The sequence below is a fragment of the Megascapheus bottae genome, chromosome 1 (genome assembly GCF_031878675.1).
Source record: "Megascapheus bottae isolate mThoBot1 chromosome 1, mThoBot2.hap1, whole genome shotgun sequence".
NCBI lineage: Eukaryota > Metazoa > Chordata > Mammalia > Rodentia > Geomyidae > Megascapheus > Megascapheus bottae.
This window is the reverse complement of record NC_143509.1, coordinates 66,393,161-66,407,737: the sequence shown is the minus strand read 5'-3', so window position 1 is coordinate 66,407,737 and position 14,577 is coordinate 66,393,161.

Sequence of the window (14,577 nt, the reverse complement as noted above, 5' to 3'; positions counted from 1 at the left end):
AACTCTGCTGTGCCCAAATATCTTCCGAAATAATAAAGAAATTTTTGGAAGACAGCTATGCTCACTGTGTTGTTACTGTAGCTGACGTTGATATCTGGTGTATTGTGTATATGTTTATTTGTTTATTTGGATTAGGGAAGGAAAGAGAAACAAGGCAGGGAGGTAAGGACAAAGGGTAAACACATGGAACAGATATATTCACAATACAATATGCTGGAAATGAACTTTATAACTTGGGGGGTGCAGGGGGAGAAAGTGGTAGAAAAATACGGGAAGAAATAACCATGAGCACCACTGTCTGTCTTACACTGAATTTGTCCATACTGGCCAGGTATAAAACAATTTATCTAGTTTCTCATAATATGTAAATTCAGACTATTTGATCTTCCCTTCAAAGAACCCACTTTGCTTTAGTGTTTTAGGTCACCTAATCAAAGGCTCTTAACAACCACACCATACCACACCATCCTCTTTTCTCAGTTTTGTGAAGTCTAATCGGCCTTTCCCTCATCCTAAACCTCAGACATTCCTAACTTCACAAGGTTACAGAATTCTGCTCAATACTTAGAGGGGTTACTGAAGACACGATGAGCACTTGGTCCTAAGGTTTAGCCATTTATTGTTTGCTCATCTGTTCTTAAAACTCAGGGTATATCAAAGCCCTTGTCTTCATTACTTCAGGAGGCATATGTCACTGTGTCAGCCCGGGCCCAATCTCAATCTTTTCTCTGAAATTTTATAGTAAGTTTACTGCTGTGTGTAATGTGCCCTACCCTTTTAGGGGATCCAAAGGGGAAAGGGACAAGCTAGAAAATCTTAACAATAGTCTTTGCTGTTTACTGTGATAAGCTTCTTGCCACTCATTAAAATGCATTAATAGGGCCGGGAGTTTGGCCTAGTGGTTAAAGTGCTTGCCTAGCATGCATGAAGACCCAGGTTCGATTCCTCGGTACCACATATATAGAAAAAAGCCAGAAGTGGTGCTGAGGCTCAAGTTGTAGAGCTCTAGCCTTGAGAAAGTCCAAGGACAGTGCTCAGGCCCTGAGCTCAATAAATAAATAAAATAAATAAATAAATAAAATGCATTAATAACTTTAATATGCCTATTTTAATATTTTTGTCAGTTGTGGGCCTTGAACTCTGGGCCTGGGAGCTGTACCCTAGCTCTTAAACTCAAGGCTGAAGCTACAGTGCTACTTAGAGCTACAATGCCACTACTGGTTTTCTAGTGGTTAATTGGAGATAAGAGTCTCACAGACTTCATGACTAGGCTGGCTTTGAACTGGGACATTCAGATCTCAGTCTCCTGAGAAGTTAGGATCATAGGCATGAGCCCCTGCACCCAGCTTCCTATTTTAATATTCCCATATATACACATAAATATACTTATGTACACATATGCATATACACACCTATACACATACATATGTATATATATACATATAGACAGTACATATTCATTGTGGAAATTTTAGAAAATGTAGAAAAGCATATGGAGAAGAAAACACTTGTAATCCCTAGCCCTCCTGTACAATGTTCTCCCCAGTCTCACAGGGTTTACTTTGTCACTTTTGGCCCAGGTCTGATAGAGTCACTCTGTCCCTGAGGTATGGACACCAAAGGAAGAAAGTGACAGTACTCTGTGTAAATCCTAATTGGTGAGCTTAAGGGATTATGTGCATATTTCTCTGCTGCTATTAAGTGGTCAGACTTGAAGTTAGACACTGGGAATACACAAATGAATGCAAAACAATGAACAACTGTGTTTCCTAGTGACATAGAGCTTTCAGTGCAGTGATGAGGTACCAGGGCCCTGACTCATAACCATAAACAAAAGCTTAGAAGACTTCTTAGTGAAATTTTTCATACTATTTGCAAATAGGCCAGAATTTTTTATATAATCAACAGGTATCCATGTCTAAGAAGTTATTTTGACACATACCTAAGTAAGAGAAAAAGGCTTTACACCTGTTGTGCTTTACTTGCTAGCATAGAACAGGAGGAAGGTATTTCCAGTTTGTCACAGTGTAATGCAATCTCTCTTGATTGTTGCTGCAGGTGCTTTCATTGAAATTTGTCACTAACAGAGGTTCTCACACATCAAAAAAAAGTGACATGGGAAAAAGAATAAGAAAAAGTTACTTTTCCACCTTCAAGAATTGGGAGTCATAAATATGTATTTTTTAAATGTTTGTACAAGCATATTTTATATGTTTGCTGTTAATATAAACCTTAACTTCCATATTCCTTTTTTGTGGGGCATGTCATATCAAGGGTAAAAGGCCTACCTTGTGACCCAGTGCTCACTTCCTGGTTTTGGAGATCCAACCTGCCTGTCTCCTGGTTGGGAGGTTAGGCTATGGTTTGTGATGTAAAATAAGGCTACCTCGAACCCATGGATTGGCCCCTCTGCCCTCTCTGACCGCACCTACCACCCCCTGTCCTACCTACTTTTATGTTAATAGACAATCCTGCTTCTTACTTTAGCCCCTGGTATCTTCCCATTAAATGAGTCTGCCTTGACATTCTCCCTGGTGCCTCTGTGTCTTCCCTCTGGAGAAGGGAGGGCTGGGTGAAGGCGGCCAGCCGGCCCTATCCTTTCTTGGTCTCATCTTAGTCGGGGCGTGTTCTCTTTGCCCTTCCTGCTGTTCATAAAATCAGGAGGCAAAGAGTGCTAAAAACCCCGACATTTCTTGCTGAGTATACCTGAAATACATACTAATTGGTGAAAATTTTAGAAAATAGAAGATGTATTAAGTAAATAAAATACCTTTAATCTCATTAAACAGCGACAATCTCTTTAAATAGTTTATCTCCTTCCACTGCTCTTTATTTTTCTGAGCCTGTCTGTACACACACATGTACAAACATTTTACAAACATGTTAGCTATCTGTGTGTAATTTTGTGTCCAATTTTATTCCTCTATTAGGCAGAAATGGATTCTTGCACAAATAAATATTTGAAAACACCAACAAGGTTAAGCCTCTACATTATAAAGAAGTTATTTCTCTTACTAATCTAAAAGCTCCAACCTTGTATAAGAGAACAGATCTGCTTCTTATTTACTAAACCTTGCCTTGAGAATACACAAAAGGAAAAGGAACAAGAGAAAATATCTGGTAATAACATTTTGAAATGGAAAATGAGATGAGCCTGAAAATCATACTCCTCTCCCTGAAGGGAGTTGCAATGAATTCAGAAGTAAAGTGATGTTCAATTCTCTTTTCAGGTTTAACAGGTAGCTCTCTAAAGTATACAAAATTTAGTATTCTGATTACAGATTCTCATCCTGAAAGAATATAGGCATTGCAAATATAGGCAAAGTTGAATTTCATTTCAAAAATTATTGTACAAGTATCATAGAAAGGAACCCTATTTAACAGCAGTGTTTTTTTTTTAAATCAAGGATTTAGCCAGATCCCTCTGCCCCATACCTTGCTACTTGAGAAGGCTAAAATTAGGAGGATCACAATTGAAGGCCAACTGAGACAGAAACGCCATCTCCACAGAGAGAAGCTTACTTCTTTATTTATCTCAAAAAAGCTAGAGAAATAGTTCAAATGGCAAAGTGTCAGCCTAGCAATGGAAGGCTCTCAAGCCCAAATTTAGACCCTAATACTACTGAAAAAAATGTTTTAAGAATAAAGATAAAAAAAGTTTTATTACATTGGTATGAGTCTGATCTCAATAGATGAGATTTTCTATAAAATAAATATCAAGATTATTTATAAAATGTACTTTATTTACATTATTTGATTCATTAAGGTATTAAAACTTATCTTATTTGCTTTGGCTTTAAAATATTTCAGATTTTACTATTTGTTATTGTGAATATAGCTTCACTGTTGACTTCATAAAATCAGAATATAACCATTCCAATTACTTTCTTTTTTTTATATATTTTTATTGTAATTAATAGAAGGTTACATTACATTCACCAGATAGAAGGTGCATTCACAAACATTGATACCCTTTCTCATGTCTTGGTCCCCATTTCCCTCCTCCCCATCCCCGCCCTACATCTTGTTTTCCCCTCTTCCCTATCCAATTTCAAATAACCAAATATGCATATATATAATATATCAGATAACCAGATGAAATACTGTAACAATATGAGATAACCAAGGGACAGCAAAAGAGATGAGAGATAACATAGTACATTAAGGGCAACAATTACTCATCATATGGCTTTTGTTTCTTTTATGTTTCATCATCTTTAAAAAAAATAAACTCTACAGGATGAGTGGGAAGGACTATACTATCCTAGTTTCAGAAATTAGGTATTAAGACTCTGGAAATACTAAGTAGTTCATAAGAGATCACAAAAACGTCAAAGAACTGCAGTTGGAAACATTTAAATGTATCATTCTTTCCAGAAAATTCTATATTCCATTCCTAGGAATTTCTTGCACTCTATCCAACCTCCTCTCTCTCTCTCTCTCTCTCTCTCTCTCTCTCTCTCTCTCTCTCTCTCTCTCTCTCTCTCTCTCTCTCTCTCTCTCTCTCCTATCTGTCTGTCTGTCTGTCTCTCTCTATCACAGACACATATTTTTATTATAATTAATAGAAGAGTTACATTATATTCACCAGATAGAAGGTGCATTAACAAACATTGATACCTTTTCTCATGTCTTGGTCCCCATTTCCCTCACACACAATTTTTAAGTGGAAATTGACTCTGAGCTCCTGAGGAAAGTGCCTGAGACTCTGGGAACTATAGAAATCATGTTCTATGACCAACAATAGATGAAGGTAGTTGGTATATTTAGCCTGGAAAGCGAAGATCAAGAGGAGAAAAGTTTCACTCAACCTTTGAAAGACTATCAAATGGACAAGTGAGCAGACTTGTTCATGCTGTTCCAAATATCCAGGCAAGGACAATGGATAGAACTTCAAAAGAAACAAGTTCCTATACAATGAGAAATTTGTCTTTTGAGTCAATGAAACTGCTGTGCAGTGAAGAAAACTACTCTCTATAATATGGTGAGCAGCTCTACACTGGTATATTTAAGGAAAAACTGTCAGGAATGTTGTGGTGACTTTTTTGGTTTCCATATCATCTGTCTATTTTCTTGGATCACTAATGTGCACAGGATGTGACAGAGAGAAACCTCTATGAGCCAGGTGCCTCCAAAGAGTGTTTCCCAGATAATAAGTATCACCTGGGGTAGGTAGGTGGCGGGCTCAGTTTACTTAGAGGGCTCAGAGGCCTCACAGAAGGAGCCTGAGAAACTTGGATTCACAAGCGCCCTAGGTGATTTATATCATCATAGACATTTAAGAAAGAGGTTTTCAAAACATCATTTCATTTAATCCTGACAACAATCCTACAAAGCAAATGTAAAAAAAATGATGGTTCAGAGTTATTTAGCAGTAATGCACAACATAGCATCAATAGTAAATGAGACAGCAGGGATGCACAGCCAGGGAGTTTGATCTGGAATCAGAGATCCACTAGATCCTGAAAGAATCTAAGTCAGATAATAGGTAACTTGAAGAAAACATTTTCAGATGTTCATGCTATCCAGGGGGACTGGTACCAAGTTTTCATTTCCCTTCTATAGAATGGCATACTATTTACAAATAACATATGGACATTCACTCATGTACTTTAAACCAGCTCTAGGCCGCTTAAAATACTGAAGACAACGTATGAAATTGGTAAGTTGCTCTTTCACTGCACTGTTGAGAGAGTAATGACAAGAGAAAAATGACTGTACATGTTCAATATAGAGGTGAATTTTTTTCATCATATATTTTGGATCCAAGATTGGTTGATTCTACAGATGCTAAACCCAGAGGTATGATGGGTTAACTACAGTTTGTATTGGTGTTAAAATGTTGATGGAGGCTTGTGATTGGTAGTGTTAGTATTTGGGCAGGAACTACATTGAGGTTCAGTTTTTATTTTCCTCCTCTTTCATGAATAATTATGGAAAGAGTGTAGCAACCAAATAAATAATTCCAACACGGGTTACAAAGAGAACAGCATTTTAATGCACTTAGCAGAAGCAATTCACATGCATACAATTAATGTGCTAATTTCAGTGATCTTTAGCTATTCATTAAAACAGGCCTGGCAGGTCCTGCACTTGGCAACATTTTGTTAGTCATTTCATGCTATTACTTTATGCACTTGAAAGTAATCAGCCATCTATAATTTAAGACTTTTCACTAATTAAATAGCCCTTTTGCTAATTATGTACAAATTAGAGAGGTTAGTGTGTGGATAAATATGTTTGTATTTGGTCCGTGTATTCAAAGATGGTGATTTCTCTGTGTGTGGCTACTAGATCCAAGAAGGGATTCACAGTCTTTAACACAGTGTAAAGGAAAATGTTGTGAGAATGAGCAACAAAGACCTTTTGGCTTAAAGTCTGAGCAGCAGAAGAAATGCACTCTTTTTGAGATGGATTTTGTGCTCAGTCCTGTAAACCTAGGGAAGTCTGGATTTGTTGCCCTTCTGGGAATAATACAAGAATCATCTGTTTTTCCAGGCCTTTGCCTGAGAGATGAAAAGGAATGAGGGTTCAGGAAGAAAAGGAGTTAAGGGTTGTGTTTGCAGGAATGTGTTTGCTGACATTGATCAATGAGTAATTTTGTGATTGTAGGTTTATTCACACCGAGGGTTCAAAAAACAGATCAATAATGAAGCAATGGTGCAGCTGCCAAAGGAAACGTGATTAATGAAAAATATGGTGGAGGTGCAATCTGCCACGTCGCATGAATGAGCCCTCATTCAGCAGCCTGAAATTAATTTGCATTAGATAGAAAGAGAGCATTTCTTTGGAATGTGGTTGGAGCCAGGCAGAATCTCATCAGGGCCCCTGCTTCAAAGAGTAGTTCCTCATAAATTCTCTCGTGTAAAGTCTTTGTAAGCAGTTCTACCATTGCCTTATGCATGCTTCTGATGTCTAGTAACATGAGCAGTGTTCTCAATGGGATTTCCAATTTTATTTTATGAATTGTGTTTGAATGATGCAATTTGGGTTAGTATTTTACTGTGGCCACAATAAACTGCTACATTTCCTTACAGATCATTTAATTCTGGCAACAGTACAGTGGCTTCCTTTTGTATAGACAGGGATTGAGCATCAATAATCTAAATAATTTCATAATTTAAACCTAATTTAAATTATAATAATTTAATAATCGAAATAATCATGCTCTTAAAGCCAAAGCTTTCTTCCATCATCTCTATCACACCAGGCAGATACATAATAATGAGTGTTAGGCAGATCTCAGCTCATTACACCTGGGACCTGACAAGTACACAGCAAACTGTGCTGAAAGTGATGTCAAGCATCTAAGACAGGTGAACATGAAAGTAGATTGTCTGTATCTCCTTGGGTAGAAGCATTCAAGTCCTTAGATACTTGTAAATACAAATAAACTAGCAAAGGTTATGCTATGGTAATACTGAACTCAAGTTCACAAACTCTACTCTTCCCCTTCTTGTGTTCTCCTCTCTATTACCTTTGGCAGAAACCAAGGTGTTTCTTCCCTCTCCCCCACTGACCTCTGCCTCAAGAAAGGATTTGCAGGACTTTTTAGCACCTTCAAGTGATTATAGTAATGAGCTGACATCCAAATTTCATATATATATATATATATATATGTATATATATATTTCAAAGTCTTAGTGGTTATTTTGGAATGCTGGTCTTCTTGTTTATTTCAATAGACAATCATGAGTGGTGTATGAGCCAACGGGCAGTAGTCTTTTTAGATTTTATTGCTTTTAATCATCTAGACAAAGGTTACATATTTGCTACATAATGGATGAAATTAAATATTTTCAATTAACTTCTTACTTTGGCCCATAAAAGCACTAATGAATAAGATCAGTTTTTGGAGCATCAATTGAGAAGTGTGTGTATTTATTGATAAATAATAAACATGTCTATTTCTCTCCATGAAATGTCATAGATATATCCAAGAAAAGTACATTTACGAGTAGGATATATTGTGTGTATAGCACACAAAAAGTAACTTTTGTAAGCTGGTTGCTTTATACACACTATTTGCATATGGTTTGGACAGAACTATCCAGATGAGATTTTTAGGTCTAAAATGCAGCTCAAATTTTCTGATCCAACTCTCATAAGAGACAAGAGAGAGCAATGCTCACTTTTAGAAATTAATAGTAGATGCTAATTGGAGCCCAGAGGGGACACCTTTTCTAAATTCACATAAAGGCATTGTATGTGGTGGTGCTAGTCTTAATCTCACTTCATACTCAACTCCAACTCCAGTAAAAATATATTTTTACAGGTGGACTAAGCAGTTTGTTTCTTGTATCATAAATAATAATTGATCAGAACCTGAAATTAGACTTGCCTGCCTGTAAATGCCATTCCTCCTCAAAAAAGAAAGAATGAAAGTGAGAAATAAAACGAATAAAATAAGGAAGGGAGAAAGGAAGGGAGGGAGGGAAATGAAGGGCAACTCATATTTCTTTTATTTCTGTGCCTCCTTAGTTCTATTGCTTGTAGCACTGAGCTGATTGTAGCACTGAAACTGTAAAGCTAGCTAGTTCTGTAGAAGACAGTGAGCTATACTTGATGTTAATTCACAGGGGCACCCCAGAAAGGTATGCTTTGGATATCAGCAAGAACACAAACATACTGGAAAGTGCAATACTGTAGCTCCTAGGCTTTCATGAATTTTAGAACTACTATGATTAAAATTTGCATTTGCATTTGCAATGTTTTCAGGTGATAATGCCACTGAATCAGGAACCACACTTATATACTTTAAAAGATCTAGCAGTTAAAAATAAATAAATAAATAAATAAACAAGATGAGGAGTGGGGGTGGGGGGGAGGGAAATGGGGACCAAGACATGTGAAAGGGTATCAATGTATGGGAATTAATGCACCATCTATCTGGCAAATATCATGTAATCCTTCTACTAATTACAATAAAAAATATATGAAAGAAAAGAATAAATAAATAAATAAATAAACGGATGAATAAGCCATTATTCTAGAAATGTGTCAGGAATTTTATGCCTCATTTTTTCTCTCTGGACAAATGAAATGGCTTACATAAATACAATGGTATACCTAGCTTTCTATTTACATTCAAACTGTATTAAAATTAAACACAGAAACAGAGGAAAACAGAGTGCCAATATGACCTAATATGGTGTTAGTTGTCCTGCTTAATTTTGTCATCTTTACAAGAAGGTGCTGCTGGAAATGTCAAAAAGCAAATAATGGATTGAGAGCCTGCCCTGTTCATTGCATATGTATTCTTATCCCCATACTCATTTTTCACATATGGACAGTCATAGTTAATCATCGAGCATTTCTCTCAGGATCCTTCCTAAAGTGAGGAATAAATATCTTAATAAAAGGGTTAGCAGAGCATAACCATTTTCCAGTTAAATAAATATACATAAGTTGTGGATTCCTTCCATAGAATTTTCCGTTGTAAGTGCTTTAAGTAAGAAAATAACCCTATTTTGTCAGGACAACTTTAAAAACAGAGGTTGGCAAGACCCCATTACCCATCTTTTTCCACACACTGCCTACCTGTACACAGAATAACTTGGTCTTGTCTGTACATGTAGTCAGCCAGGGTGGTGTGAAAGGCAGTTACTCTTCATGATCCAAATGTGTCACCCCCATAATCAATATGGCTACCAGGCCACCAAAGTGTTCATTCAAACCAATTGTTAATCCAGCCACAAAAGATCAAGAATAGCCTTGGCCTTACTTTACATTGTTGTTGTTCTTTGTTTCTTTCTTTTTGTCTCATCCTTGGCTTTTAATCTTCTTTTTTAAAAAAATCAAGATTCTCTCACATTCTTAGCAACATGAAAAAAAAACACAGTGAATTATACTGTTATGTGAATAGTGGAAGAAGGATATAAGGATATTCATGTCATTTAATTAGAGTTAATTTAAGAAAGTTTTCTTAGTCTTCAGGACCAAATCCCTCCAGGGGAAGAGTGATGTAATTGTTTGGTGTCATTCACTTTACTGGCTTACCTTTGTAGTTGTTAGTTATGTCTGGCAAAAAAAAAAAAAAGATTAGAAAAAAAAAAACAGACAGGTGGTCTTGTGTTGATTCCCACGGGAGCAGCCTTGTCTTGACAGTTTGATCATAGTTCTCGAAATCAAGTTTTTCTGGCTCTGAACTACTGACAAGTCTGCCTTCAGTTCTTAAGGACAGTCTTGCTTGGAAAGCTGTTTTCTTTGATGTTGATGTCAGGCTAGCACAGCGATCACACTGTAAACGCTGTATTTCCCTCCTTTATTAAGGCCACAGATAGAAGACAGTTATCTAATTTTCATGTGAAAACTAGAAGTATTCTGAGAGGCTTTCTAAAAGGAAAAGGCTACTAAAAAATACCTTTAATTGAAAACTATACCTAAAATTAAATAGATCATACGGAAAAACCACATTAGATGGCAAGGGTACCTTCTTGTGTATGAGACCAAAGTCAGAATGGCAATGGTTAAGAGTGCAGATTATAAAAAAAAAAATCAGATTCATTTCCAGGCTCACTCCTATAATCCCAGTTACATGGGAGGCTGAGATCTGACCATTGAGGTTGAAAGCTAGCCTGGACAGGAAATCCATGATCTTCAATCAGTCACCAAAAAAAAAAAAAAAAAAAAAAAAAAAAAAAAAAAAAACATCTGAAAATAGAACTGTGGCTCAAGTGATACTGTGCTAACCTTGAGCAAAAGATGTTCGCAGAGAGTGTTCAGGTTCTAATTTCAAACCCAGGAACTGCTATGCATGTGCACACAAACACACACACACACACACACACACACACACACACACACACACACACGCCAGATTAGCCTCTCCATTTTAAATTATAGTCTCATAGAGGTTTCCTAGGTACTCACTTTTGAAATGACAACAAAAGAATATAAATATTATGCATAAGATGACTCTTCAGGGAGAACCAAAGGTCTTCTAATGAGAGTTTGAGATTATCCATTTAAAACATGCCAATGTTTTTAGTGTCTCCCAGTGGAGGCACCAATTAGAAAACCATTTTCTTTTTGCCGGTCCTGGACTTGTGCTCAGAGCCTGAGCACTGTCCTTGGGCTTTCCCAGGTCTGATTGAGCTCAGCACCACTTCCGGCTTTTTTCTATGAATATAGTACTGAGAAATCAAACCTGGGTTTTCGTGCATGCTAGGCAAGCACTCTACCACTAGGCCAAACTCCCAGCCCTAGAAAACAATTTTTAAGTAAGTAGATATAAGAAGAGTAGCATCCATTTATGTGCAGTAAGGTACAAGCTTTCTTTTCCTTCATTCCCCTGCATCTGGAGCTGTCCCACCCTGCATGCCATGGAATACAGAGCTATAAGAATGTGATGATGAGTATGGGAGAAATTTCTAAGGTAATTTCTGTAAGGAAAGTGTTAGATCACCTCATGTTTATTTGAACACTTTTAGATGTCTGTAGTATGTGAGGCAGATTGGTTGAAATTAGCTGCAAGTTTGGGATCCTGTACTGTAAACTATTCAGAGAAAACTCATTATAAAGAACAGTTGGGCAATAGAGAATAAAGGCTCCAGAGTAGGCCTTGGTTGTCTAAGGTAGTGATTATTTCTGAAGTAAACTTGACAAAATCAGCCATACTAATACAATGAGTTTGCCACAGAACAATAACAAAAATAGGTGTGTGTGTGTGTGTGTGTGTGTGTGTGTGTGTGTGTGTGTACATATGTGTGTGGTGTATAAATAAACCTAAGAGCTGAATCCTTTTGTCCATTGGGGTGACAATGCCATTGGCCCTTAAGGTTTCCTCTCAGTACTTGGACTGAATTTCAGTGAAGTACATGGGGGAAAAACAGCATCATTTTCAATAGCCCAGAACTCCCAGTGAAGCCAGAGGCTATAGACAAGCAATCAACTAATTTCCATTTAATGGGATTTGATTATAATCCTAACTAACTACAGGATCTAGTACAGTTCACTAGGTTATGGAGATTTTCCAGGGCAGAAGTATTCTGAGAATATGCAGATGGCTATGTCACAGCATGTTAAATTGTGTGTTTAGGAGATATGATCCTACTTTCTCTGGGGATAATAACTACTACTAAATCTTTATAAGCATCATATATCATTTAAACCTATTCAAACTATATCATATCCCCAGTATTGGAAAAAAGGATGTTATATGCCCGACACTATGATAAGCAAATTAATATTTATTATTTTGCTTTGACAAAAATCTCACATAATTATTATTTGCAAGGATTTAGACTCAGTCCCACATTAAGAAAAATAGTTTATCAACTTAGAATAAAGTTAATACAAACAATCTCAAAAATCAAATGCTATTACAGAAATGTCTTAGTAAAAGGAGTAATAATTAGCTGAATCCATGCTCATGCAAGGAGTCAGCTACTCAGTCTTTTAAAACAAGCCCCCTGAGGATGGTATTGATTTGTTAGAAGAAATGAATGTAGTTCCATATAAAAATTACATTTTCAGGGGATAATTTCTAATAAATTCTGAGAAAAAGCAATCAATTACGTTGTCAATACATTTAACACTTCACCTTTCTACATGTTTTATATTGTAACCAACCCTTATAGACTCTATCTTAATTGCTCTCAGATATCCTTACAGGCCTTAATATTTGAATGGAATTAAAGTTTAATTTGCTGAGTTGAAAGGTTTATTTCTATAATAACACAATAATACAAGTAAAAATGTGCTTAACCTTTCATGTCTTCATTGTTGTTACTGCTCCCACCGTGAGCCATCTCCCAATAAAGCCCAAGTGGTTTCTCTTTCTCTCTTCTTTCATCTTTCTAGTTAGTCAACTACCCAAAGCCTATGATACTTTACTAATTATTAACTAATTATTCAAGACAGCCTTGAGAAGTCTTTCTTTCTTGATCAATTGTCTTACCACTATAAACTGTATCAGTGATAATCACCATAAAATATTCCAAGATTCCTGATTAGCCTATCTTTAGTCTTCCCTTGCTGAGCTATCCTACACAATCCCAAAACTGACTTGTCGAATGCACTACTTAGCATGTATCAGTTTTGGTGGTTCTTTATTTGATAGAAATGTTCCTCACTGTGGGCCCTTATCCAAATAAACCCATCACAAATTGAAATTGTCCAGGCACTTAATCCATCCAACCTCTCTAAAATGGTAGTTTAATCTAGCTTACTCAGATTTCTTACCTTAGCCTGAAGTTGAGTAAAATCATCTGACATCACCTAGAACAGTCTTTTATTTAAATAATAAAGTATTGAGCTCTCTTGCTGATACAAAGATAGGCATTTTGTAAATGGAATGTAAGAACATCAAAGACTATGTCCTAGAAAGATTGGCAATGCAGTTCACCACAAAGTTAGTTTCTGACCCCCATGTTTACTTGGCCAGCTGGAAACTACAGCTAGTTGCTGCTGTTCTGTGGAATCAGAGAACTTGGTTTCACATACCACCCACTCGCTGCTCTTTGAGGAGGATTTAACTCCTCTGTTTAACTTTATGATGATGTAATAATGTTCACATCCAGAAGAAACAATCATTCAGAAGTTGGCTTTGATCTTTTCTTGGATAAGTTATAAGAGGCAGGATCTTCTCGCCAATGCTAAACAGTACAGTGAGCTATACCTCCCATTCAATTATGCCTACACAAAGGAGACTCGATACACTATGTCTCACAATATGTAGAAGATACTATTTTCAATAATTAACATCTTGTGATAGAATAGGCATTGTATGAGATGATTTTTGTTCAATGACAGCTAATGTATCTGTAACAAGAATGTTTAAAGTAGGCTGAACTATTTGGTTGGTTAAGTGTATAAGGTTCATTTTGGTTTGTAATATTTTCAATCAGGGTGGGTATATTGAACTGTTAACCCTATGGTTATTCTTCTGAATATCACTGTTCTTGAATAGTCAAAAGCAAGTAAAATAACAATTGAGTGAGACATAACTCTATCATAAATCAAAAAGTATTTATGTAGTGATGCTTATCCTAAAACTTCAAGGAATTCACAACTAACCCTCGTTCTATTTCTATTTATCCTTTACTGCTTCTGCTCTAAACTCTAAATTTTGCTCAATAGCAAATTGTCTACTCTTAGCCTCATAATACACTGTAGTTTCCTATCTCTGAATTCTCTAGCAAAGAGTTCCTTCCTCTCACTATCTATCAATATTCACTTTTTCCAGTTTAGGATAGATTGCATTCAAAGTTTAGGATAGATTGCTATTCCTATAGGAAACTACTCTGACCATATCAAATAAAAAGAAATAGGCCAACTTAAATGTCAGGCATTTCTTGACACAAAATTGTTTATGGATTTCTAATTCCCTTTCCAGGAGTTATATACATATGTATATTTCTCCTAAACAGAAAAATAGAAATATATATATATGTCTGCAAAATATAGTTCTGATTTTTATTTATTTCAATGGCTCTAAAAGAAATAAAGTATAGTAATAGCAGCAGATTGCAACTAGTCAGGTCAAATATAGTTTCTATTTTAGATGTTTCTTAACAAAAGAGCTTTTTTTCCCCATAGCCTTGAGGTGAGTTAGCTGTCTAGTGGCTAAATCAG